This window comes from Ambystoma mexicanum, chromosome 1q (genome assembly GCF_040938575.1).
Source record: "Ambystoma mexicanum isolate Mex_15411 chromosome 1q, UKY_AmexF1_1, whole genome shotgun sequence".
In the NCBI taxonomy this organism is placed as follows: domain Eukaryota; kingdom Metazoa; phylum Chordata; class Amphibia; order Caudata; family Ambystomatidae; genus Ambystoma; species Ambystoma mexicanum.
This window is the reverse complement of record NC_090922.1, coordinates 1,098,854,986-1,098,881,251: the sequence shown is the minus strand read 5'-3', so window position 1 is coordinate 1,098,881,251 and position 26,266 is coordinate 1,098,854,986. Positions and strand designations below refer to the sequence as shown.

At 47.2% G+C, this 26,266-nt stretch overlaps 1 protein-coding gene across 3 annotated transcripts in view; it reads right to left on the bottom strand.

Annotated features, from left to right (window-relative positions):
- The window catches only part of RPAP2 (RNA polymerase II associated protein 2), a 1,184,138-nt gene that overhangs the window by 1,138,621 nt on the left and 19,251 nt on the right, over positions 1-26,266 (bottom strand). The gene's annotated exons all lie outside the window — the stretch shown is intronic.

Below are 26,266 nucleotides of genomic sequence, written 5' to 3'. Positions count from 1 at the left end.
GTGATGGTGCAGATCCCATTTCCGTTGGCCACGGGATAGCGGTTTCCTTCTCTTGGTCTTTGGATATGATCATGATTTCGGTTTTTCCTGGGTTGATTTTCAGGTTGTTGGCATTCATAGGCAACAATAGTGAATTCATTCCACAAAAGAATGCTGGTAAGGCACTTGAGAGATCTAACATATCTCAATCCAAAGAAAGAGCAAAATGTTTAATATCTGGAATAGCTAAGAGGAGGCGTTCAGACGTGAGCCCTCATAAAGATATACTCAGCTCACAGAAAAGATTGCCCGAGAACCCCCATAATCAACAGAGAGGTGGAAAAGAGATGCTGAATACCACTAATACAAAACACCAATGGGATGACGATGAGATAGAATCATCATCTGACGAGAATACACCAGACTCATCTTTTGTGGAAAGATCTTTCCCAAAAGTAAGAAGAGGCATAACCCTAAAGACCATGAGGCATCCTAATCTCAATAATTCCACAAATGTATCAATAGAGAAGCTGTGTGCTGAGCTGGTGCCAAACATCTCACTTGCTGTGACAATAGCTACAGCCCCTTTCTGTAAAATGTATGAACAATTCAATGAAAGCTACAGGGATCAGAATACCCTGTTAGCAATGTTAAATACTAAAATGGCAAACATTGACTTGGAAATCAGAGAAATGAAGTTTCAATCACATAAAGATCTGCTCTCACTGGACACCTCTAATGCTTTATTGGGACAACATCTGTGGAACTCAGCTGAAGATAAAAGATTACTTGCTGAGGTTGCTCGAGAAGCATTACTGATTTTAAAAAAGTCCCAACAGATCAATTGTGAGTGTGGAAACTCAGTAGTTCCCAGAACTGTAGGAGTAGTACTCCAGATCTCTGTTCTGATCCAAAAGCGTCCGAAAAAGTTCCTAATATTATTCTAGGTAATTGTGAGACGCTGTCTGTTGCAACTAACAACAAATGTGGGGAGTTGCTTGGACCTTCCCACTTATGTTTGCCTACTCATAAGGACGTCACAGGAAAAGGACCCGTGGTAGATCCGAACTTGGTATGGCCAACTGAACACAAGGAAACTATTAATCTAAATTCTTGTAACAATGCTATAATCTGCTAAGTACAAGGACAAGCTTGCCCGGTTGAAGTGTCCGACCCTCAAACTTCTGAAAGTCCTCTTCTTCCTAATGAAGTAGGATTGACCGGTGCTGTGACACTATCATCCACTAATGATGAAATTCCAAGTGCTGAGGAGCAGGATACTTCAAAGGGGTGCACTCCGAATATTGTGAGAAGTTATCCGATTTATTTATATGAAAGCGCAAAAATCATCAGAGAGTGTGATGTGCCCAAAAATAAAACAAGGGAAATGTAAGAAAAAAACAAAGAATATGAATTGTCAAAAAAAGCTGACGGGAAGTAGATCCAGAAAGTTCCTGAGGAATTTTAAATCTTTAAATTTGACAGTCATGACTACAGCTCTGACAAAAGAGGTCATTATAAGCCTGTGGTGAGGCGCAACCAACAACTCAAGTTAAGAGAGTTGAAAGTTCTTCCACTCTTGACACCAAGAATTTAATGGATTCTATAGCTGCTCTAATGAATCTATCAATGTATGAAATAAGTGATGAAGAAGAGAGTGTAAGTGAGGACATTTCAGAAGGTGAAGAAAGAAAAATGAACCGATTACGCTCAAGTTACCAAATAGTAAAAAATTGAGAGACAGTGCAAATTTAAAACAAATAATAATTTTAAAAAAAGATTGCACGATAAGAACAGTAGAAATCATGAACTCTCCAAACTCTGAGTCTTCAGAGGATAAACATTTAGAATCGGACGATGCCTCTTGTTTCTTGACATTGGAAGAAAAAAGATTGATCGTGCATGAAAGACTACGGAAGGTGGTTGCTGAATCACTAGAGCTTGAGAAATCATCTCAAAAAGGCCTGGAGGAAGAAACAATTTCCTTTAAAGTGATACAACAATTATTGGCAAATCAAACTTCTAAATTAAGTGAACGAAGAAACTCAGCAAACGCTAATGGAGAAATGGCAGAATAGATTCTCGTAAATCGATACAATACAAAAAAAAAATCTGAGCAAAATCTCAAGAAAAAGGGAGAATCAAATTATTATATTGAACTAAAAAGGAGTCATAGTTCCAACGATGGTTTGATATTGAACAAGACAAATGTAATGACTCTGTTCCAGCAAGTCCCAGGTTTGCGATCAATTATCGAGTGACATTAAAACAGTTGAAATGCCAATGAAATTCAAACAGATAGAGTAATATTACATATCCACTCTAATTATAAAAAAGATGAAATATTGGATGGCAATCATCCCTTAAAATGTTTGGGATTCAATATAGCTGAAGTATCCTCTGAGAGTAGTAACATGGTCAGTCCAACTACAGAGGAAAGATCTACACAAGCTCTCCAGCAAATCACAGAAAACAGCGCCCATAATACGAAACAAAAGGGAATGGAAAAGGTGTTGTCCACTGCTGTGACAAAAACTGTTACTTGGCAATCACAGGAACGTGATATGCAGGTTTGTGAAATGAAGTTAAACATGAAGCAAATCAAGATAACAGTTCCACTTGAAGATTCGGAAAACACACGATTAGGTTCACATGACGACAAAGTTGTGAACTCTCACCCAGGCAATTGGAGCTAGCTGGCAAGTGCTTTGAGTTTTAACAAATCAAGTTAATGCTTAAAGCGGCGAAAAAAGGAAGAACTGGAAATTGGTTCATGGAACACTAGAGGTTTCTGCTATTTACTCCAAGAGCAACCGCTGGAACTTATGGCAGCAGACATATTATGTTTACAGGAAACATGGCTCTCAACCCTTCCAGTAGTTGATGAGTACGAAATAGCCATGAATCCAACAATTAAACCTCAAAAGAGGAGACCAATGTCTGGTTTGCTTACCCTAGTACATAGAAGATGCAGACTCCGGATCACTGAATCTTATAACAAATCACCCTACATCCAGGTATCAGTAATTGATCGAGCTGGAAAAGAGATTGATATGGATCAGAGGCTATCTTTAATAAACATTTACTAGCAACAAAAAGCTACCGGGACTTGGATTTTTGCTGATATGTTATGTGATGAAATTGATAACATAATGTCAGTAGTTGAAACTCCAAACATTATAGTGTGTGGAGACTGGAACTTGGACCTTGTTGCATTACTTGATTTAAGCAGTAATCCGCGAAAAGTTCAAAATTGCTCTGGAAAAGTAAAACTTACAACACATATATCTGAGGAGTTGTATATCAGAGAATTTCAAAGATTGAACGGATTTACTCTAGGCGATATACCTCCAAAGCCTACGTGGAAAAGAAATAACCAGAGTTCTGTGCTGGATTACGTATTCGTTTACAGGAGGCTGTCTGAAAGCATAAGTTTCTTAAAGGTCCACGAAATGCAAAATAGTGATCATGATCTGGTAAAGACTGGGATTCGAAATTATCAGTCACATAAAGACCAAGTCTTATTTGTTCCTGTTTTTGAAACAGCCCGGGCTGAAATCACCTGAGACTAAAGACCAGCAACATAAAGGAATTGACAAACTGTGTTTAAAAGGAAAGTGACATGAACTATGTTCCGTTGCTAGAACAATATAGAGAAGGACTCATAATGAAAAATCCAATTTTACATCACGTCACATCTTTGATCGAGAAGTCATGATAAAAAAACGTGAAATGCGACGGAATATACGTTCCTTGAAAAATATTAAAAAGGAAAATAATCTAAATGAGATATTTAAAATCAAGAGAGTCTAGTCTATAACAACTGGATAAAAAGCCACAGAAGCCAAATGTTGCAAAGAGATGCTGAGACAATGCAACAAAGTCTAGCGAAGAAAGCTACAAGAGACTTCTGGAAATTAATAAATAACATCGATGGCCAACAAGAGGCTCTACAAAGCAACATGGTTAGTGAAGCTCAATGGATCCAACATTATACTGAACTGTTTAAGAGCAAGGATCAAACAAAAAAAGTTGTTTTTGATGATGGACTTCCTTGGAATATATCCATTGAAAGATCAGATATTTTGGATAACATCAAAAGGTTAAGCTCTTCGCGGGCATGCGGCCCTGATGGTTTAGCGAACCATATGTTAAAAGAAAACCCGGATGAGTGGGCTGAGTTCTGCGAAACAGTATTTAACATCATCATTAATAAAAACAAATTTCGTTGTCATGGAAGAGTGCCATAATTGTTGCGATTTTTAAAAAATGAATTTGATCTGATCCTAAAAACTACAGGCCAATTGCACTTCTTGATCTTGTGGGAAAGATCTTTGCAACACAGCTTCAGCAACAACTAACAACATGGATCAAAAACACAGGAGCTTTTGAAACAAGAGAAACAGGATTTATCAAAGGTGTCGGTTGCAACCTGAACTTATTCATGATCAACTTATTGAAAATGGAAGCAATCAGAAAGAACAAAACAATCTTTGTAGCATTTATAGACCTTGCTCACGCATTTGATGCAGTTGATCGTAATAGGCTATGGCAAAAATTGAAAAAGAAACATTGTCCAGAAGGTCTTATCTGTGCGGTTAATCAACTATACACGGATACCAATATAAGAATTTGTCTCGATAGAAAGGGCCCACTCTCAAGTGCAATGAAAACTGAACGAGGAGTCAAACAGGGCTGTCCGTTGGGGGCAGTGCTCTTCAACTTTTTTATTGCAGATGTGGGAGCAGCTTTTGACAACATAAGATAGTTCTCACCAAAAATTAACAAAACCAAAATTAGATGGATGCTATACGCTGCCGATATTGTGCTTACAGATCTAACAGAGATCGGTTTACAACGTAAACTAACGGCCCTGCAGTCGTATATCAAAGAAAACGATATGGTTATTAACAGTACAAAAACTGTGATTATTGAATTAAAGAAACTGTATGTTCAAAAAAGAACTCGGAAAGTGAATTTTCAATGGAAGATCGGACCAGATACCTTAAAAAGAGTAACCGAAATAAGATATCTTGGTGCCACAATAAGTGCAAACATTAATGATGAACCGATGGCCAGAGCGATAAAGGCAAGAAGCAAGCAAATGACATCGCAAGGTTTGCTTCTTAATAATAAATATGGAACATTTTCTTTAAAGCCGGTCATCGACTTCTATAAACTCAAAGTGGTACCAGCCCTAATACATGGTGCAGAGACTGTTTTTGGTTGCTCATATAAGGTCTGGGAAGTAGGTGAACATCTATTTTGGAAAGAAATCCTATGCCTGGGAAATGGGAGTGCCAAAAGCGTGCATAAGATATGAATTGGGACTAATATTGATCACAGCGAAGATCATATGGAATTCATTGTCACTATATAGTAAAATAATGGATTCAAACTCCATTTCACAATTTCAAATACTTAAAATGAACCACGGAACAGATGACCAATCAATTCATAGACTATGGGTAAGAAATTGCTAGACGGTGCTTGAAATCCTTAATACACCTGAAGAAACATTATGGAATAATCCGAATAAGGTCAAGCTAAAATGATGGCAATGGGACTGGTTAGAAACCTGTCAGTAAAGGTCCTTGCATAAATGCATGCAACTTATACTGCTAGAAGCTAGAGCCTATAATAAGCTTGCAAGTTACATTATAAAGTTCCCAGATAGAAGGTACCGTGATGTCTTTCTAAGGTTCAGGCTAAATCAATTTGAAACCAAGGAGATTCTAAGACAAAGGAACAAAATACCAGCAAATGACCAATTTTGTAGGTTTTCTAAAAATGAAACAGGGACTTTGAAACATCTGGTGGCTTTCTGTCCGGTTACCAGTCATTTGGTCGAAAACCAAAGGATCGAATGCCATTTGATCGACAGTCAAATGGTCGAAAAAAATTGTCGCTTTTTTTTTATGGGGGGGGGGTTCCCCCCCAACCCCGTTTTCTTTATTAAAAATATTTTTTAACCAACCAAAACTAAAAATATATATATAAATAAATAAAAAATGCGACCTTTTTTTTCCGACCATTTGACTGTCGATCAAATGGTCATTCGATCTTTTATGTTCGACCATTTGACTGGACACCTTTCTGTCCTACATTACAAGAAAAAAAGATTGTTAACCTTAACCTTTGGAAGCGAAATTGAAAAACGAGCAACGTGGAGCTGTGAAGATTGGTGGCTAGCACTTTTTGAGGGAGTGATCAACAAACTGACATATGCGCTGATCTATTTCTTAGCTCATGTGAGAGATGCTCTTCAAACTATAAATTACTGAACATTGAACTCAAAATGTAATAAATTAATGTCGAGTATTTGTGCTTTTAAGATTAACTAATGTGAACACTGAGGAAACAATTTTAACGCAGAACATGGAAGTTATTGGTGAAGGAAATGTAATGAATTAGGATGAAAGCATGATGAAATGAGTTGAAAGTTATTAAGTTGCTTATATGATCTTTTTTCTTGGTTCAGTCTAATTCTGTATATGTTCTTCCTTTCTTTTTTTTAAAGTTTGTAATAAACTGTAATAAAATTTAAAAAAAAATAGTTAGTCTTGAATTTCGATTTCCATATCACATGCCACATGACATGCCTACATTTAATAAACAACATTAACAACCATTAACAAACAACTTCCTACATGTGCTTGTGGTGCGTGTGACCTCCGTTGGGGCAAGCGCTTCGGTGTCTGGGGCTGTGGCTTCGTTACTCATGTCGTTACTCATGTCCGATTGGGAATGTCTCTTGTTGTCGGGGAGTGGTTAATTGGGCGCATCCCGGGTGTTTCCTTGTCTTAGTTGGTGCGTTCAAGAGGGCTTATCATCGGATGGGTTGAACATGTCCCAGAGCAGCGCTTTCCATGCCACACATTTGTCCGTGCCATCTGCTTCCAACCTGTTTGCTCCCTCCACCCACACCTTCGTCTCCGCCTGTGCCCACCTCTCAAATTATTTACGCCACTTTCCAGGACATGGCGACTGTTCTTTTGGCTAGTATGCATGCCAGGTCCATGAACCTAACCACATGTTTGTGTTTACTGATCCGGGGGTAGGCACCAAGCAGACATTCTTTCAGTGACCATTCATACCTCCGTATTCCAGCTTCCCTGCATGCTCGCTCTATGCGCGCCCAGAAACTTTGCACATGCACACACCCCCAGAACATGTGTAGCATGTCAGCATTCTCGCCCCTACACCATGGGCATTGGGAACTTGCTTCCTTTTTAAACATAGCTACTCAGTGCGGCGTCATGTATGTGCGAAACAGCACATTCAATTGTAATAATTTGAAGCACTGGTTCCTTGAAACAGCCTTAGGGAAGCCCAGTATCCTCTCTCATTTTTTCTATGTTATGTTTGCACCTCGATCTTTCTCCCATTGTTCTTTCAGTACTACGCCCTTGGGGTTGGATGAGTCTATTAGCATACAGTATAGCCTAGACGTCGGCCTCCAGCAGTCATTAAAATTATACATTAGGGTTAATAATGGACTTGCCTGTGGTTCCTCTGGCCAGCCCTCCCATCTTTCTTTGTCTGCCCGGCAGCCGCTCTTTCTTGCAGTGAGTCGAATTCCCGAAAGACCCCATCCTCATACACATCTCCCCATGTGTATATTCCCATCCCTTCCCTTCCCATTTTCTTACTACTGCCATGTCTCATCATGTGTCAGCAGCTATCAGCACCTCCGGTGAGTATGGGTTTGCCAGTTTCAGTAGGTTGTGCGCTCTTCTCCAGACCTTCCTGCCTAGTGTTATCAGTAGCGGAGTGCGTTCACGGCCATCCTGTTTTACCCATAGTATTTCTTTCAGTTTGATGGGAGCCACTAGGTGTTGTAGTAGATCTGTTTCTTAGGTGTATTTGTCTGCTAGCCACTTGATTACGTGGCTGAGTTGCGCTGCTAGGTAGTACCTCTCAAGATCTGGTAGTTTCACCCCGCCCTTGTCGTAGAGTAAATGCAGAATTGCTAGTGGGAGTCTGTGGCGATTGGTGCCCCACAAGAGGTCTCGGAGCAGCCCTTCCAAGGAGCGGAAAAAGGATGCTCGCACATAGTAGTGCACGTTATTGAAGAAGTACAGGAACCGTGGGAGAATAATCATTTTGGTGATAGCTACCCTACCTAACAGTGATAGTGGCAGGTTCAGCCAGAACTTCATGGACTTCTTCAAACACTGCGCCACTCTTGCTGTATTGTGTTCGTGCATTTGCTCCGGGGTATGTCTAGTGTTCACCCCCAGATACTTGAACATGTCCACATCCCACCTGAGTCCTACCATAGGTAGTTCATCAGGTTTTTCCCCTTCAGTCCCGCTAGCAGGAATATGCAGGATTTGGTTTTGCTGAAGTGGATCCCTGACACTTTCGCGTAGTTGTCAAGAATGTCGAGGATCACTGGTACGTTCAGGTGCGGATCTCTCATCTACAGCAGCACGTCGTCCGTGTAGAGCGACAGCAGGTGTCCCCGTCCTCCAACCCAGATGCCAGCATCCAGGTGTTGCTTCCTGAGCTATATTGCTATGGGCTCAAGTCCCAGTACGTACAACATTGGGGATAGTGGGCACCCTTGTCTCGTCCCTCTCCTGATATCCCAGATTGCTGACACCAACCTCCGTGTTTTGACCCTGGCCTTTGGGTTTGTGTATAATATTTGCACTCATCGGACAAATCCTTCCCCAAATCCAAATTCCCTCAGTGTCGCCACTAGCCATTCCCAAAATATTGAATCAAACGCTTTTGTGGCATCCAGGGAGAATATGGCATACTGTTCTTCAGATGCCACTGTTTGCTCAAGTATGTGTTGTAATCTGCGTAGGTTCAGTGCTGAGCTGCGCCCTGGTATAACACCGTTTTGGTCACTGTGTATCAAGCCCCCCCATTATCCTGTTCAGACGCTTGGCCAATATGGTGGAAAAGATTTTGACGTTGTAGTTCAGCATCGCCAGTGGGCGATACGAATCACATTCATCCATTGGTTTCCCGGGTTTAGGTATTGGTATTACCAGGGTCTCCCTCATGGACTCCGGCAGTTCCCTGTTGGTGTATGCCTCCCTGAAAACTTCCAGCAGTACCGGTGTGAGGGTTGTCTCGTATGTTTTGTAGAACTCTGGGGGGGGAGTCCATCGCTTCCCGGCGTTTTACTGGAGGCGAGTGGTCATATTGCCTCCGCAATATCTTCCGCTGTTATTGCGGCCTCTAAGGATTCCTGTTGTGACGGATCCATTTGTGGAAGGCCTATTTCATCTAGTGTGTTTAGTATGTCAGTTTGCGGCACCCGTTGGTCGTGACTGTATAGGCGGAAGTAGAATTCTCGAAAGAGGTCATTGATTTCCTGCTGCGTTTTACGTGTTATGCCCGCTGCATCTTTGATCTTCGTAATCTGAGATCGTGGATGCCTTCTCCTACACAGCCACGCCAACAGTCTGCCTGGTTTGTCGCCCCCTGCGTGTGCCTTTGCGGTTTTGACTGAGTAGTCGAATTTGGTGAGCCTTCCCCATGCGTCTTGGCAATCCCCTCGTATCTGTGCTAGTTCCGCCTCCTCCTCCTCCCTCGCCCCCCCTTGTGATTGACTCTGTATTTTATTTCCTCCTCCAGTTTCTCCAGTTCGGCTCTCAGTGTTCCGTAAGCCCCCCGCTCCCGCGATGGCCTCGCCTCTCACCACCACCGTCATTACTTCACAGACTGTACTACATCTTTCAATGCTACTGACATTCTTCTCCACATATTCTTCTATTTTATCTCACAGTTCTTCCGTAAAGGCAGGGTCTGTTAGGGTGTCTGGTGCCATGCGCCATTGTGGTATGGGCGGGCTAGGCCCCCGTGTTTTCCAGTTAATCAGCAGTGGTGCGTGGTCTGATCTACCCAAGTACTGCGCCAATTCTATTTGTGTTTGGTGTCCCTTGGCCACGAATATTTAGTCGATCCCCGTGTGCAGGGAGTGTGGTGATGAGTAGTAAGAGTAGCCCCTGTCTGTGGGATGCAGCTCCCTCCACACAACTACCAGATCTAGGGCTTCTACTAATGTGTTTAGCGCCCCTGTTGCGGCATCGTTTTTAGTTGCCGTTGGTTTCAACCTGTCCAGCTCCCAATCCCTGATACAATTGAGGTCCCCACCCCATATGAAGAAACTCTCACGGCATTGCGCTAGTTTGGCCCCCAGTGTGTCTAGGTGTTTTGGAATCCTGTGGTTGGGGGAAGTATGACTTTATTATACAGACCTCCACCAGCTCAATGCATCCTCTTACTATTAGGTACCTGCCTTCTGGGTCTGCCTCCCGATCCAATAGATTAAATGGAATTGTCGGGCTTATCCAGATGAGCTCCCCTCTGGCGTATTTGGAGTAGGGGACACCATAGCACTGCCCATCCCAGTGTTTTGTTACTGCGGCCATAGTTTGCCTAGTCAGGTGGGTCTCCTGCAGCAATGCAATGGCCACCCTCTTCCTGTTAATAGAGGATTTCACCCAATTCCTGCGCATGTATGTTCCCAGACCTCAAACATTCCATGTTATCACTCTGATTTCATTGGCCATTCCAGTGTGTGGGTTCCCCCCCGCACCCTCCCACCTCCTTGGTCTCTAGTTGCTCTCCCCAGCCTCACCGATTGCTTCATCACCCAGGTGGCCCCAGCCCCCGCACCATTGTGTAAAACCACATTCGCACATTTCTTGACACATACCTTGCTCCGTGTAGGGTTTCAACTGCAACAACTTCCAAACCAAACTAAAATTAACAAACTGCGCTCAGCTGCCACTTTCCAACCGTGGTGCTCGAGCGCCAGCGCATCTGCTTGGCCCATCCGGGCTTCATCGTGCGGGCAGTGGTGCGTCAGCAACGGGCCGACGCCAACCTGTTTGTGGGGTGTGTCTGTTCGTTCTGTCCGAGAACCGTTACTTCTCCCGCCGTTTGATGATGCACAAAGGTTTCATTGTTCAGTGTCACTCACGCTCAAATTTGCTGCCGGCGAGTCCCGCCCGCTTCCCAGACTTCCCTTGGGCCAACTGTTTCATGTGTTCGCCTCTTGGCCGTCGTCCAGGTTGTTATGTTCCAGCCACATTGTGGCCGCCGCTGGCGTCTCCAGGAAGAAGGCCTGTCCTTTGTAGAGCACCTTGAGCCTGGCCGGGTACATTACTTGAGATTCAGTTTCCTGAGCACAAATGAATTCCATGCTTTTTGCACTGCGGGTGTGTAGTCTGGTTATATAGCTACACTGGCATTATCTCGACAGATCTCCCCTCCTTCTATGGAGAATTTCAAAATAATCTCTCTGTCACAAACGTTTAGTATCTTTGCTATCATGGGGCGGGGATGTGAGCCTGGTGGTGGCCTCTTTTGCAGGGATCAGTGTGCCCTTTCTACTGCAAACCCTTGTGACAATGATTCTGCCCCAATTTCCCGTAGGATCATGTTTTCCACAAAGTCCGTCGGGTTGGATCCCTCCATTTCGTCCGGGATCCCCAGCAGGCATATGTTGTTGTGCCGGGCGCTCCCTTCTGCATCCTCCGTCCTGGCTTCTAGTGTCGCGTTCTTCCTTTCTATCTCTGTTATCCGCTTTTCTAGTTCTTTGGTAGATTCTGCTGTCTCCTCCAGTTCCGTCTTGGCTGTTGTGACCCTTTCTGTGAGGTTGCGGATGTCTTGCCTCATCAGCTGCACGTCGGATTCGACCTCCTCTATCTTAGTCTCTATGAAGGCCCTGAGTGCTGCGATTGCTTCCAGCACTTGGCCGTCATTAGTAGCGGTTTCCTTGCTCGGTTGCGTTGTTGGTGCTTCTTGATTGTTGTGTGGCTGCCCTTTCTGCTTGACGGCGTTGATGGAGTCCATAATCGTGGCATCTTTCTTATTCTTTGTTGTAGGCATTTTTCGTTATCACCTGGTTGTGTTTCAGAGTGCAATGTTGGTGGTGTGCGTGCTTCTAGTTCGCGCTGTTGTCACTCCCTTGCAGGATTTTTTGGGTCTGTCCAGCTCTTGTTTCTGGGTAATGTTGATTGTCTGTTCTCGTGCTTATTCTTGGGTTATAGTCTCAGGATTCTGGGTCTCCGTCCTGCTGAGCGGTGTCTTCGCCCTACTTGTCTGTGTTGCGGAAGTCCCTTGTCGCTCTAGGTTGTTGTCACATTTCGGGTGCCGTAGTGTTGTAGGCCCTGTATCATCTCTTTCGCCCCCAGTTTGTGTCCCTGTGAGCACCTGACGCCTAGCCTGTCTTGTCTGTCTGTGGCTCGCCCTGGTTTGCGTTGCTGTCCCTCCTGTGTGGGGGTCCCTCAGGTCTTGGGTTCCCCTTCTGCCCGGCTGCATTTTGTGTGCCTTCTATTTATGTTCTCTTCATGCTTAGTCGCAAGTTGTGGAGATTACTGGTCCTGGTTTGTTGTTGTAGCACGTTTCGCCAGCACTGCTTATGTCTTGTGCCTTGTTGTGTTGCATTTGCATGCGAGTGGTAGTGCGTTGCGTGCCATGGTTCACCTTTTCTGCTTCTTGGTCAGCATTACCGTAAGCGCCCAGCACTCGGCCCTTCCAGGCTGTAGTTGCGCAGCTAGGTAGCGCTACTTCCCTCGTGTACAGGAGCTACAGTTCTGAATCTGTTTTGCTGCTGGGTTTATTTGTTTAAGTGTTTCGGGCTTGTGCTTTCTTGTTTCTGGCCGGTGGTCTCAGCCCTGCTGTGCCGGGTCGCACCGTGTTGCCGGTTCCGCTTGTGTTTTGCCCAGCGCCGTGCTTCTATTAGCCCATGGGTGCCTCAGTGTTGCTGGTCTCTGCGTTCCTCCTCAGGCTAATTGGTGTTCCTGGGGATACCCAACTTCCACCAGTTCGGCCGTGCCTTTGTGGGAGGGGGGGCCCAGTGTTGCGCTGTTGCTATCACGCCGTCCGCTGCAGCGGTCTATCTTTCAGGCCCCTTCCCGTACCTGGATTTGCCCTCCGTTGCTCCGCTGGTCCAGGGCGGGCCATTCCGCTCCAGCCGCTGCAGTCCTTCCTCTTGTCTCCTGGCTCAGCGTGTTCCATGGGCGGCCTGCTACGGGCCACTCGCTGAGGTGTCCGCGCAGTCGGGTGAGTGTTCGGCATACTGCTTGCTCCGGTCACCTTGCTTCGCTGTCAGCCCCCGTCATACGCCGGCTGGTCTCCTTGATGTATTGCGCGCAGGCCAGGTTTCTCGCCCTCCTTCTTCGCTTCTTCTTTGGGTGGGCCTGCCGTCAAGTGCTGCACCTCACTGAGGAGGTCCAACAAGGCCGAAACATGTCTGGGGTTGCTTGGTTTTCTGTGCAGAGGGGACCTGGCCTAGCAGTTCGGGCTGGGCTCTACCTTTGGTGGCGGCAGCTGCTGACTGATTTGCACATGGCTGGTCCCCTTTTGCAATGGCGCAGACGGGCTAAAAAACAGTGGTGTGGAAGGTTGCCCAGAGCAATTGCCAGTGGTTTAGATTCATTTGAAACCTTCCACCCATCACTTTTGTGGTCAGTTTGCGTCCCCAACACTGGCAGAGCCTCAGGGTCCCAGATCAGTCCTTTGCTGTGAAAGCGCTCAATGGGTGCGTGGTCGCCTGCAAAGAGCTCAGTGGTGACCGCACCTCGCCGGCGCTCTCCGCTGCTGGGATTTGAGCTCTTGGTGTCTTTCTTGTCGCCTTACATGCATGCATTTAATGGCACTGATGCAATCCATACCGGTCCGGTGGCGGCGCTGGCACTGCCCGTGATCGTGTTCTGAAGGTGTCGTACAAAACCATCACCTGCCTTTATGTGTACACCAGCCCCTGGTTCGGGAAGAGTAATCAACGGTTCGCAGCACTGCAGTCCGAGTTGGGGCTGTGTCTTCGTACCACGCGGTCCCTACCAGCAGCCGCTACACACGGTTGTCGAGTTCGGCGGGAAGGCGAGCAGCTGCTGCAGGTCATCGGGGCATGCACCTCAGACAAGAACAGGAAGCGAGGAGGGAGGCTGCAAGGCTGAGACCGTTAGAGGATCCCTACCAAAATCCAAAACACTCAAGAAGCAAGGCTGGACAGAAGGAGAAGATCAGCAGGGGCTGACAAGGACCAGGTAGCAAAGCACAGAAAGTCCAGGAGCTGTTCAACTGCAAAGGAAAGCCAGAGAAAGCCTGGAGAGAGAAGTGTACTTGTGAGAAGCCAGAAGGGTTTGTGACGTGAAGCCAAAGAGCAGGAGAAAGTATTCCTTTTTGCGTCAGGAAGTAGGCCCCTCTTATCTCGGGTGAACAAGAGTGTTGGAGAGGAGCAGAGAGGCTGATACTGAAGGCCTTGACCGCAACTCAGCCGAAAGAAGTGGAGAGCCTGAACACTTCCAGTGAGTGAGTGAATGAAATAAAAGTCTGGTTGCCAAAAGGCACCAAAGATAAAGAGGCAGGAGCAAGGCCTTAAGGGACTTGTAGTCCAGTTGGAAAAGAAGTAACACTAGTAATAGAGCGATCCTGCAAATGAAGCACATTTTCGAATGACTCTGGCTGATTAGGGGGAAATTAAATGTTTTGCAGACTAGAGCTGTAGAGCGTCCATTGCTCTACCTCCAACAGAGGTATTATGTCAAAGTCAATAAGGCAGATCACCTGGAGGTTGATAAGGAAAGAAGAAGCATTGAGGACAATCCTTAAAACACAGACAGGGGGGCAAGAAAGAACTGCTCTACCTGACATAATTTCGGTGTTCACGGAATGTGATTCATCCCTGTACACATCCTCTGAGGAGGGAGCCCAAAGGGAATACATGTCCTGGTGCCCTCTCCTTAAGTTAAATTCTCAAGAAAAGGAAGAACTTGAGGGAGACATTAGTCCCAAAGAAGTAAGGGTGGCTATAGTTGTCTTGCCGTCAAAGGGCCCGGGCGGCTTCCCAGCGTGTTTCTACAAAACCTTTAGAGAGGCACTGGCACTGCGCTTAGTCCAGCCCATCAACTCTTTTGGGGGGGGGGGCAGGGTGTATCACCCGATAACGGAAGAAGCGAAGGTTGTGCTTCTCCCAAAGCCAGGTAAGAATGTCACTATGCGGTTCCTTACGGCCGATTGCCCTTATTAATCTAGACACAAAGATCTACACCAAGGTTCAGGCGTCACACCTGGATCAGATCCTCCCCCTATTGATTGATCCCAACCAGTCAGGATTTATTAGGCGTGGGCAGACCTAGGATAACATTCGGCAGGTTTGTCATCTGTTTACAAAAGTAAATAAATCTAGAACCCCTGCACTTCTACTAACATTGGATGCATTGGATGCCGAGAAGGCATTCGTCCAGGTCGAATGGCCATTTCTCGTCCATACCATGGAGGTCATGGGATTTGGTTCTAAATTCCTTTGAATGGTAAGAGCTAACTACCAAACTCCCTACTTGCGCGTGGCAATCAGCTGGCAACTTTCACGGAGGATCAAGGTCTCATGAGGCACTAAGCATGGTTGTCCGCTCTCCTCGCTCTTATACGCAATCCATCTGGAGCTGCTCTTTGCCAGCATTAGGGCCTCCCCGGATATTAGGGGGATTCCCTTTAGGGGTGAGGAGCATAGAGTTGCAGCATTTGCGCTGATGACATGCCCATCTTGATCACAGAACCAGAAACGTCATTCCCAGGGATCTCACAGGAACTTCTTATCTTTGGGGAGGTGGCAGGGTTAAAAAATAAATGCCGAAGGGGGCCCTGCTGAGCAGCAAAAGAAATGGTGGCCAGAGTGTGAGCTCCGGGCCCCGGCAACACCCTAATACAAAAAATATCCTTCTGTGAGACAACTACCTCCCTCTACTGAAGAAATTGCAGCAGCACAGGGTCTGGAGCACACGCAGATCGAAGATCTCTTTAATCCGGTGTGCGGCAGTAGAGCCCGGACCCATTGATGGGGAAGCAGCCAGACGGGGAGGCTCGGCCCGGCGGACTTCCACGCGGGATGCCGACCGTTGGCTAATTTTATTTGCAGTGGAGGCGGCCTGTCTGGGGGAGGAGCTGGAGGCCCCCTGCGGCCTGCGCTGGGCTTCCCTTGCTGCAGTGCAGCAGTCCCCATACAGCTGGTGAGGTCTGCGGAGCAGAGGACCTGTGAGGGGGGGCGCGCGGCTGGGGAGCTCCGTGCGGGTGATGGTGAACCGATGTCTTGTTTGGTGAGACTTCCTGCCGGTAACGGAGCACACCGCCAGTCAGCCTGAGAGTGCAACGTGCCTGTGTGGAAGACCGGAGTGCAGACATTAGACCTGGTGGCCTACGCCCTTCTCCTGCGCCGCTCCCCGCTGCAGTGACGCATCATCCACATAGAGATTTGATGCCCTGGATGCACCCTGGGTACCGGACACAGGCCAGGACAATGTTATAAGAGTGCAGCGGGTGCTGTGTGCCTGGAGGACTGGGCCCATGGGGGACAAAGCCTGCTGTGAGAGGGGTGAGGCTCCCACAGGACATATTGTAGGGCAGTGACACAGGAGCTGCTGCAGAGGTGCATTCAGTCGACTACAGGCTGACCCCAGGTTGGGATCAGTGACTGGAGCCGAGTTGCTTGACTGCCACAGGGGACCGAGAAGTGACATTTCTCATATAGTAGGCACCATCCGAAGTGGGCCCAAGGTCACATAGTGCAAGAAGAGCAGTGGGGTGCCCGTACTAGTCAACAATATATGGAGGCTATTGCACTGTGAAACTTCTACTGATAAGGTTCACAATAATGAGTGGAGTGTGAGGCGGCCAGAGTCTGGTGGCCCAATTGGACTAACATCACGGCACTCTCCTCTGCGCTATGAACTGCTTATTTCTGGGATGCTTGAGGGACTGGCCTTTGGGTCCAGGAACTGAGCTTTTTGGAGGTGGCCGGAGACAGGTCTGGAAGAGCAAACCCACTGGAGATGCCCATTTTCAGGACGCGGAGCAGGAGGGCAGAGAGACCGGCACACCCCTGTGTGGCTGACCCCGCAGCCCTGGCTGTACATGGATAATTAAATTCAACTGAGAAGGGACACACAGCTCACGACACGCCAGGCATATCGGGGTGCGGAGGTGGCTTGGACCTAAACTGGACACATACTTTGGCTGGCAAACCTGAGACGGGAGTGGGGAAGACACTACCGTCGGGAGACAACATGACAAAGGGCACAGGAAAGAAATGGGGCCCCCTGGATTCCTTCACTAACAACATGGCAAGGACCCCAAGATTGTAGGACACAGGGAAGGGGGGGGCCCCAGGAGTGCTGCCCGTCGACACCCGTGAAGACCAGATGATGGTGGCTATGCGGAATGGCTTTATGTCTGTCAATGTCAAATTAGACGACATAGTGGCAACTATAGGCTCGCTGAAATCCAGAGTGGAGAAGAAGAGTGGCTGCATCACAGAGGCTGAGACCAGGATTGGAGAGTTGGAAAATAGGGTGGGCCATCACAATTGTGCTATAGCGAGAGTTGACAAAGATCCGGGGGTAAATGTGACGACCTTGAGTCACGTTCGTGACGCAATAATGTTCACATAGTCGATAGTTGGAGTGTCCAAGGCAGCATGCAAAAGGCCTATGGAACCATTTGTAGAAAATGTGCTAAAAAGCTTGTTTGGAACAGAGAGGTTCTTCCCACATTTCTTGGTTGAATGTGCGCACTGCACTCTCGCTCCGATCTGCAAAACGGGGCCCCTCTGCGCACAATTATTGCAAAGATGCTCAACTATAGGGACAGAGACCTCATACTGAAAATATCCAGGGAGCAGGGCACACTTCGCTATGAAGACAGCAATATCCATATTTATCCAGACTTCGCTGCTGGGGTTCAGATACAACATACATCATATGACCTGGTGAAAAGACTCGGGCAAGACATGTCCCATATGCCCTTAAGTTTCAAACCAAGTTGCAGAAACACAGGGGTGGCACACACTTCTTTGACAACCCGTTGGATGCCATCCCACTCCCACTGAAGGAGCGCAAGGACAACCGGAATCCTGGTCCAGGAGAGGGTGGAGTACTGGACGATCCAGGAGTCTGAGGCCACAATCCTTATGGCCAAACTTTTAGTAAGCTGCGTCCAGATGCTGGCACACAGAACTGATATTTAAATCGACACCGGGAGCTTGGCCACTCAGCTGTCATACGTATGTAATTTCTATTTGCAACGCACCCCAGGAGATTTCCACTAGTGTTATGGGGACACATCATCAGGTTGGGGGAGATGATGAGGGAGAGATGGGTGGAAGCTATAATGTTGGGGAACACGATGAGGCGGTAGGGGACGGAATGGGCATGATGCGATGAAGTTCTGGTATACGGCATGGGGATTGGGGAGAGGGGTACGTGGGGTGTTATGTTTAAAATGTTGCCATATGTGTTACTATGCGAACACAAGCGGAATGGATTACAAACATTGGTGGGGATGGTGGTTGCATATTATAAGCTTTATGGGAAGGCACGGTTGAGGATGTGAAATTATTGACCTGGAATGTCCGTGGCCTTAATAATCCCATTAGGGCGAGGAAGGGTCTTGCATACTTGGACCGTCACTGGCCCAGAGTAGTAATGCTACAGGACACACATGTTCAAGGGCCCCTGAATAGAGGGTTTGCACCCAGGTGGGGTGACCAGCGATACTACACGGAATATTCATCGCAAGCCAGGAGAGTGCTCACATTAATACACTGGGCACTCGGTTTCCAGGAAGAACAAAGCGCATTGACCCGCATGGGCTCTATGTGATAGTGTGGGGGGGGGAGCTCTCCGGTATGAGAGTGGTATTAGTCAACACATATGGCCCAAATATAGATGACCCGGGATTCTACGGGGACTTATCGGAGATACTCATGAGGGTGACAGCCACTCTGATAATATGGGGAGGGGACTTCAATACAGTTTTGGACTGCGCACTGGACTGGTCCAGAACCACTCGGCAAGATCTGACCGGGGCAGCGCGTATGATCACCCAGCCTATGTCCCAGATGGAGCTAATAGATGTCTGGGGAGACCGCAATCCAGGGTGGCAGAATACACTTACTACTTGGCAGTCCAGGATAAGAGTACTGGTTGCTGTCGGTTGCATGGGTGAAACGGGTGCGCGATTGTGTAATTCATCCTACGACCCCCTCTGATCATTCACCAGTTGAGATGTTGGTGACGTGGGAGGGTCCTGTTGTGCCTCAACCATTGTGGAGGATGGCCCGCTCGATAATGTTGGATGGTGATTTGCGGCTCTCAATTCAGGACAAAATTTGGGGGTTTTTTTTGGGGAGTAACGAGGAATCAGTGCTTCACAGTGTGGGAAGCCTTTGAGGTATGGTTGCGGGGGGAAATGATGTCTATGACCACTGGGTTATTAAGGGAGGTCCGGTGCGAATTATATGAGGTCAAAACATGCTCGAGACAACTTGAGAATGAATATGGCACAATCAATGACAGGGCACTGCTGGGCCTGATTAAATGGAACTTATTAAAGTTTCGGGATCTGGCTGGCAAGGAGGTACATTACATGGCTAGACCCTCCCAGGTGCGAAGGTACGGAGAGGCTGACAGGCCAGGACGTTTCCTAGCAGGAGTGGTACAAGGCGAAAAAGGGGCACAGCATATTACTGGGATAAGGGACGAACAGGGAATATGTTGACTACAAAAGAGGGAATTAATGGGGAATTCCGAGACTATTATGAGGCCTTATATGTGTTCGGATGACGAGCTTACCCGGTATATTGGGGATAAAGCTCTCCCAGGTTGATCTGAGGAGGCACGATCAGCCCTAGAATTGCCGGTCACGGTGGAGGAAGTAGCTGATGCAATAGCAGCACTGGCTTCTGGGAAGGCCCCAGGCTCCGACGGCCTGGGCATTGAATTGTATAAAGAGCTTGGGTTGATACTGGCACCAAAATTACTGAAGCTGTGGGAGGAATCACTAGAATCTGGTAAGCTTCCATCGTCGCTCTCTGAGGCTATCATCTCAGTGTTTTTGAAGCAGAATAGGCCATCACATGACATGTCCTCGTATAGATCTCTATCGCTGATCAATACAGATGCAAAGAAATTTGCAAAAGCCCTAGCTTCTCGGCTGTTGCCACACATGTCGATACTGGTGCATCCATATCAGTTGGGATTTATTCCAGACCGGTCTACCGCACTTAATCTTCGGAGGCTTTTTGGCATCATGTCACAGATCAACCCGTGGGCCAGGGCAGTCACTGCGTCCCTGGACGCGGGCAGGGTCCGAACCAATGGCAGATTGTCAGCAGTATTTCGGCTAGGGTGTGAGACACGACAGGGATGCCTCCTGTCCCTGTTATTGTTTGCCTTAACGATAGAGCCACTGGCATGAATGATGCGAGATAGGCATGGCCACCGAGGAGTCCGAATAGCAGGACCACCTCAAATCATATCCTTGTATGCTGACGATATGTTATTATACGTTCGAGACCCGAAGCATAACATGGGGCTGATGATGTAGGAGGTCCGCAAATTTACATACCACTCTGGATATAAAATAACTGTGGGTAAATCAGAACTGTTCCCGCTGACAGACAACACGTAAGAAACCGTTGATCTGTTGGGGTCCTGATGGGACCCTAGTAGGTTTAAGTACATGGAGTGTTGGCGTCTCGCTCGCACCACTCACTCTATACCGATTAACACGAGGAGTATCTCGAAATGCTAGCAGCTAAACTGCAATCGTGGGCCCGATCGCCTATGTCACAGTACGGGAGGCTGTCTTTGCTTAAGATGGTAGTCCCTTAAGTACTGTACTGTTTTAGCACTGTCCCAATATGGCCCGGATGATCATTTTTTACTAAGCTTTGATCCCTAGCTATTGATTACGTTTGGGGGGTGGGGGGCCCGGATGAGTTGGGAAGCGCTGGTGGAACAATATACCAAGGGCAGCCTGGCGACGCCCAACTTTGAGCTATATTATATTGTGGCACAGACGCAATATGCCGGGGACTGGTACTCCTCATCCCCAGGGCCAATACAATGTGCACTGGAATCCTACAGCGCGGCACTGACGGATCTTAGATCAGTCATTTTCGGTTACCTACATATGGACTCCCATACCGACAGTAAACACATGGTCAAGGCTGTTTAAGAGATTGGGCATGGAGGCCCCTTATTGCGGAGTGGTTCCCTTGTGGAATTGCTCTGGACTCCCCCCAACATATGATCTGGATATCCAGAGGTCGTGGGATGCTGAAGAGTACATGGTCCTGCGCGACTTGTTCCCAGAGGGAAGGTTCCTGACACAAGAGAAGTTTGTTGCAAAGCTGGGCGACATCCCATTAAAATGCTACAGTATTATAGGGCGAGGGTGGTGGTCCCCTGTTTCCACAGGAACCAGACTCAAATTAGTGCTTGGAAGTAGTGGCGACCAGTGGAAAGACCAGGAGGCTGGTATCCAGGCTATACTGACTATGCCAAGAAGGGAAGACTTCAGTAAATAGGTCACGTCAGAAGTGTCACAATACAGGATGATTAGTGGCAGAGATGGTGTCAATTGACGAAGGAAGTCTTGCTTAATGAGGGGTACCGTCTGATACAATTTAAGGTACTGAATCAGCCACACTACACGCCAGAGTGTATTTCCAAATTTGCTCTGAATGTAAGAAATTAATTTGTGAAATGTGGAAGGGCACGGGCAAACTCTTTTCACATGTAATGGGGTTGCCCAGTGTTTGCACATTTTTGGCAAGTTTTGTATGACATGGTGCAGATAACCCCTGTACTTTCTGCCCCTAAGTACCTCCTGGGTGACATTGGGATGGTTTCTATACGGGTACGCAGATTTTTCCAAAAAACTGTATATTGAAGTATTGGAAATCTAAAGTAGTTCCTACGGGGGCAGGATGGCTTAAGGTACTAATGTTTATTAATTAAATGGAGGAGCGGTATACGGCAATGGTTGTTTCAAGATGCAGGCAAAAGACATATGGGACCCTTTCAGGACTATCTTACAAGGACAGCCAGGGTGACGAGGGGCGGTGATGAAGATCACTAGTGTGCTACAATAATCAAGCGTAAAGGACACTCTGATTAGGGATACATTGTTGGTTGGACATGAATAACCAATGCCAAACTAATGTGCCCACAAGTCAGAGTTATAAAACTTGACCGTCCCTTTAGAAAAGGTTCAGGAATTGCAGAGTATGGTACCGTATAGATGGGCGGAAACCAGCATTAGATATTTGGGGGGGTCCAGATTATTGGTTCTCTGGGTGCTCTTTACCGTGCTAAATACCCGCCTTTAGCAGCTGCTGGCGGAATGGGTGCCCTTATCAATATCTTGGCTGGGGTGGATAAATGGCCTTAAAATTGTGATTTTGCCAAAAATCCTATTCTATTTCACGGCCCTGCCATTGGGGTTCTGCAAGGTTTCTTCAGGATCCTTCAAATGCATGTGGGGTCATTTATTTGGAACCACAAGAGACCCAGGGTAGCTATGCAGATGCTAATGTCTCCCAGAAGCAAGGGAGGGCTGGGAGCACCAAACTTCTGCCTCTATTTCTGTGCGGCTCAAATCAGAGTGATCTGGGATTGGTTCAGGGGCAATCGCGCTAAGGTTTGGTGTTGAATGGACAAAGCAGTGGTGGGGTTGTGGCAACGCAAGGGGGATAGACCTGCAAACATGTACTGAAGCGGGATAGGGGCCCTGGTGGGCGACTCATGGGAGGAGCTAGTGCGGAGGGTGAACTTGACCACTTTCCTGTCGCCATTTAGGAATCCCCAGTTCACGCCGGGTATGGAAAGGGGTGCCTTCAATGGGTGGGAGGCAGCAGGGTGCCGCAAACTATGTGGCATGTTCTCGGGTCAGGACAATAAATGCTTTGCATAGTGCAAGCATGACTTTTGTTCTAGATGAGGGAGAGAGGTATCGCTACTCTCAAATGAGGCACTGGTTTACGAACCCAATGGTCAGGTCAGCGGCCACCAGATTCTCACTCCCTTTGAACGGTCCGCAACGACAGACACAGGGGACAGGCATTTGGAACGAGTATTATATGAGAAGTGGCAAGGAGCCAGGCATGGCACTATGTGTAGCAGTGGGAAACTGCAGTGGGGCAGCCGCTGGAGGGGGATCTTTGGACTCAGCTATGGGCAGGTATTCCCCAAGCTCACGCGGGCCATCCAGATTCAGGAGACGTGGGTCAAGATAGTGGTCCAATGGCATCTCACCCCAGAAAAACAACATAAATTCTACCCAAATGCATCAGCACTCTGCTGGAGGGGATATGGGGAACTGGGAATGCCCAATCATACAACCTTATTGGGACATGATCCATGCAGCAATGAATAGTATTTTTGTGAGTCAGATGCCGGACAACATAGGGATGGCTATGCTGGGAATGGGGAGGGTTCTGTAAAGTCTACTCTCGAAAGCTCAAAGAAAGACATACGTCATCCCAATAGTGGCAGCAACTCTTGTGGTGGCTAACAAATGGAAACAAAAAGCTGCCCCACAGAACACACATTGGTTAGTAAAATCTGGAACTTTGTGGCAATGAAGTGGGTGACCTATTTGATTCAGGCGGATCACCAAAGATTTCTCTCGGCCTGGACAATGTCCTCCATCACCTGCAGGGGGACTCGCGGGTTGCATGGTGCCCCGAGGAAAATGAGATTGCTGGGCTAGTGTGAATACTCGCTCCACTTGGCGAGGACGCATTCACAGGAATCTGGGAAGAGATATGTCTGAAGTTTCTAGGGGAGGCGAGGACTATGGGGGCGGGTGGGTTCTTAAAAGGGCTGTACACCGGCTGGCGAGAGAGCTGGCCACTCACAGAAACTTGGGACTGGGAGCCATCTACAGAGTTTATGAACTCAGGGGGCAGGGCGGCGGGTTAGGGGGGTACAGGACTGGGTGCGTTGTTGGCTACTGGGATCAAGAGGGGGAGAAGATGGGGCAAGACGGGGCAGGGAGGGAGATATTACATGTGTTCTTACTGTTAAATGCCAATAAAATACATTAAAACAAAAAGAAAGTGCATGGTTACTGTGCTGCCCTCACCAACCAAAATCAGCTCCCTGGCCCAGCACAAACACACGCGCACACACATTCTTTGATTCAACATTCACTCGCTTATTCACACACAGCAATCACTCAGTGCATGAGAAGATCAGAAGTGACCGTCCCATACATTTTATATCACCCTGCACCTGTTCCAAATAGGCACAGGGAAAACTTTTTTCCCCTGTGCTTTTAAAAGTGCACCTCTTTTGAAAATCGGGTTTTACTTGAAAATGTCCAGAACCCCCTTTCCATCCTCTGCCTTGCGCGGTTGTGCACTTGGTGGGAAAAACGCACCTCAATGTGCACAACTATGATGCACACATTTAAATGACCTTTGTGCACGATACACCACCTTTTTGGCGCAAGTGAAGTGAATGAGCACCCCATCAGTTGCACTAACACGTTTTGAGAAACGTTTCAGAGAGTGTGGTTCAAGGTGTCAGAGGGTAATTAGGAATGGGAAAGGACACTCGGGAAAGAATGGGTGCATAGAGTTTTTACTGTTTTTGCAGTCATTAACCGCAGATTTGCTCATGAGCAGGTATTGTGTTAAATACCATTAGCTCCAGAGCAGATACTGTGACTGGAATCGTTAGCCCCAAAGTACATATGTACTGTACTATGCATGCCATCATTGTCGCAGAGCAGGTATTGTGTCTGTAGTTATAAGCCCCAGGGCAGGTATTCTGTCATTTGTAACTGATTAGCAGGTGCTGTATGAAACATCATTAGTTCCAGGGCAGGGTACAGTGTCTGGAATCGGTATCCTGTACGGTGTCTGGAATTATTTGCCACAGGGCAGGTATTGTCAGATGTAGCTGATGAGCAGGTACATACTGTATCGAAAGTCATTAGCTCCAGAGCAGGTATTATGTCTGCACTTATTCGCTCTGCTGCTAATAATCGGGTGTTGTTTCTGTGTCTGCAGCCATTAGATCTAGAACAGACACTGTCCCTGCAGTTATTAACCACAGAAAGGTCATTAGACCCAGAGAAAGTGTCAGATCGGCAACCATTAGCCCTGGGTGTTAGGGAGAATTCACATAAATGGTTGATTTCCCTTACCTACTGAGTCCCTCAGCAGCTTTGCTGGATTTCTAGGATTCATTTTTTTGCACCTGTTAAGAGTGTGAGCCTTTTTTTCCCACTCTTACATGTGTTTTGCTATGTGTATTTCTACTTTTTGTGTGATCTTGGGCACTGGAGCCTCACCTACTCCAGGGCACCATATTTTTCATGTGTGTTACACAGCACCTTCAGTGCAGTGACACAGGTTTGTCTTTTAGACTTCCCACCGACTCCATTTTCTGGGGCTGACTACAGTCCCCCAGAAAAGGGTAAAGTTGCCATTAACTTTACCTTAGTCACTTTAAAGCACAGACCCAGTACACCCCCATCTTCCATGGAGTATTGGAAAGGGTTAATTCTTATCCCTTTTGGGGCATTGTTTCGCTCCTTTTACATTAAGACTTGGCTGGTGGCAGTGGTATCTACCCTAACCTTTCTACCACGATTATCTTATATAAACGTGGTCATGTTTTAGGCTATTCTATTAGCCTCAAACATAAACCCGCTTGACCAAATAAATGTTATTTTAGCTCTGGCCGGGTTTATTCACCATTTCTTTTTGTTAAATTCTTTCTCGTGTTTTACTCTGCGCGCCAAACCAGATTTGGTCCCTTTGTTCATTGCCTTTTCGCGGGCTTCCACACAGAAGCCCTCCTTTAGGCGCCTGAGAGTCTGGGTAGGCAGGATGTGAGGGAGAGGTTTTAGGACCCCTGCCATGGGTTCCCTTGGTAACCCAAGTCGCACTCTTGTCTGATCGGCTAAGGGGACTGGCCTTACAAGGCCAGCTACCCTGCTGTGTGATTGACATGAATGTCAATATGAATGGCTGTATGAATGGGGGAAAACTGCATAAAAAGCAGATCTCTGGGACTGTAAGAGCAGAGTCGCAGCTGGAACGAAAGAACCAACGAGGAACTCGAAGAAGAGGACCCCTACAACGACTCAACCGGCCGGTGAAGCCCTGCTGCAGGCCCGAATCGCCAGAATCCGACGACAGAGAAGATCCTCCAGGAAACTTCTTCCCTTGAGCTGGTGGGACCAACCAGTTCACCCAAACTGCAAGCCAGGACCCCTCCTCTGGTCGAATTCGCTGTACAGAGCTACAGTGGGCCAGATAGCCAGGAAGGTCGGACCCTGCTTGGGTTTTAAGGAGCGCACCTTTTATTTGTTGTTTGGCGCTGCTGCTGGTTTTTTCCCTGGGTAGTGCAGGAACCTCCAGTCTTCCTACTTCTGATCAGTCCGACAGTCACTTCAGGGACTGTGAGCCTGCAGGAACTACGAGGAACGTCTGCCTCAGCTACAGCCCCCTGTCCGT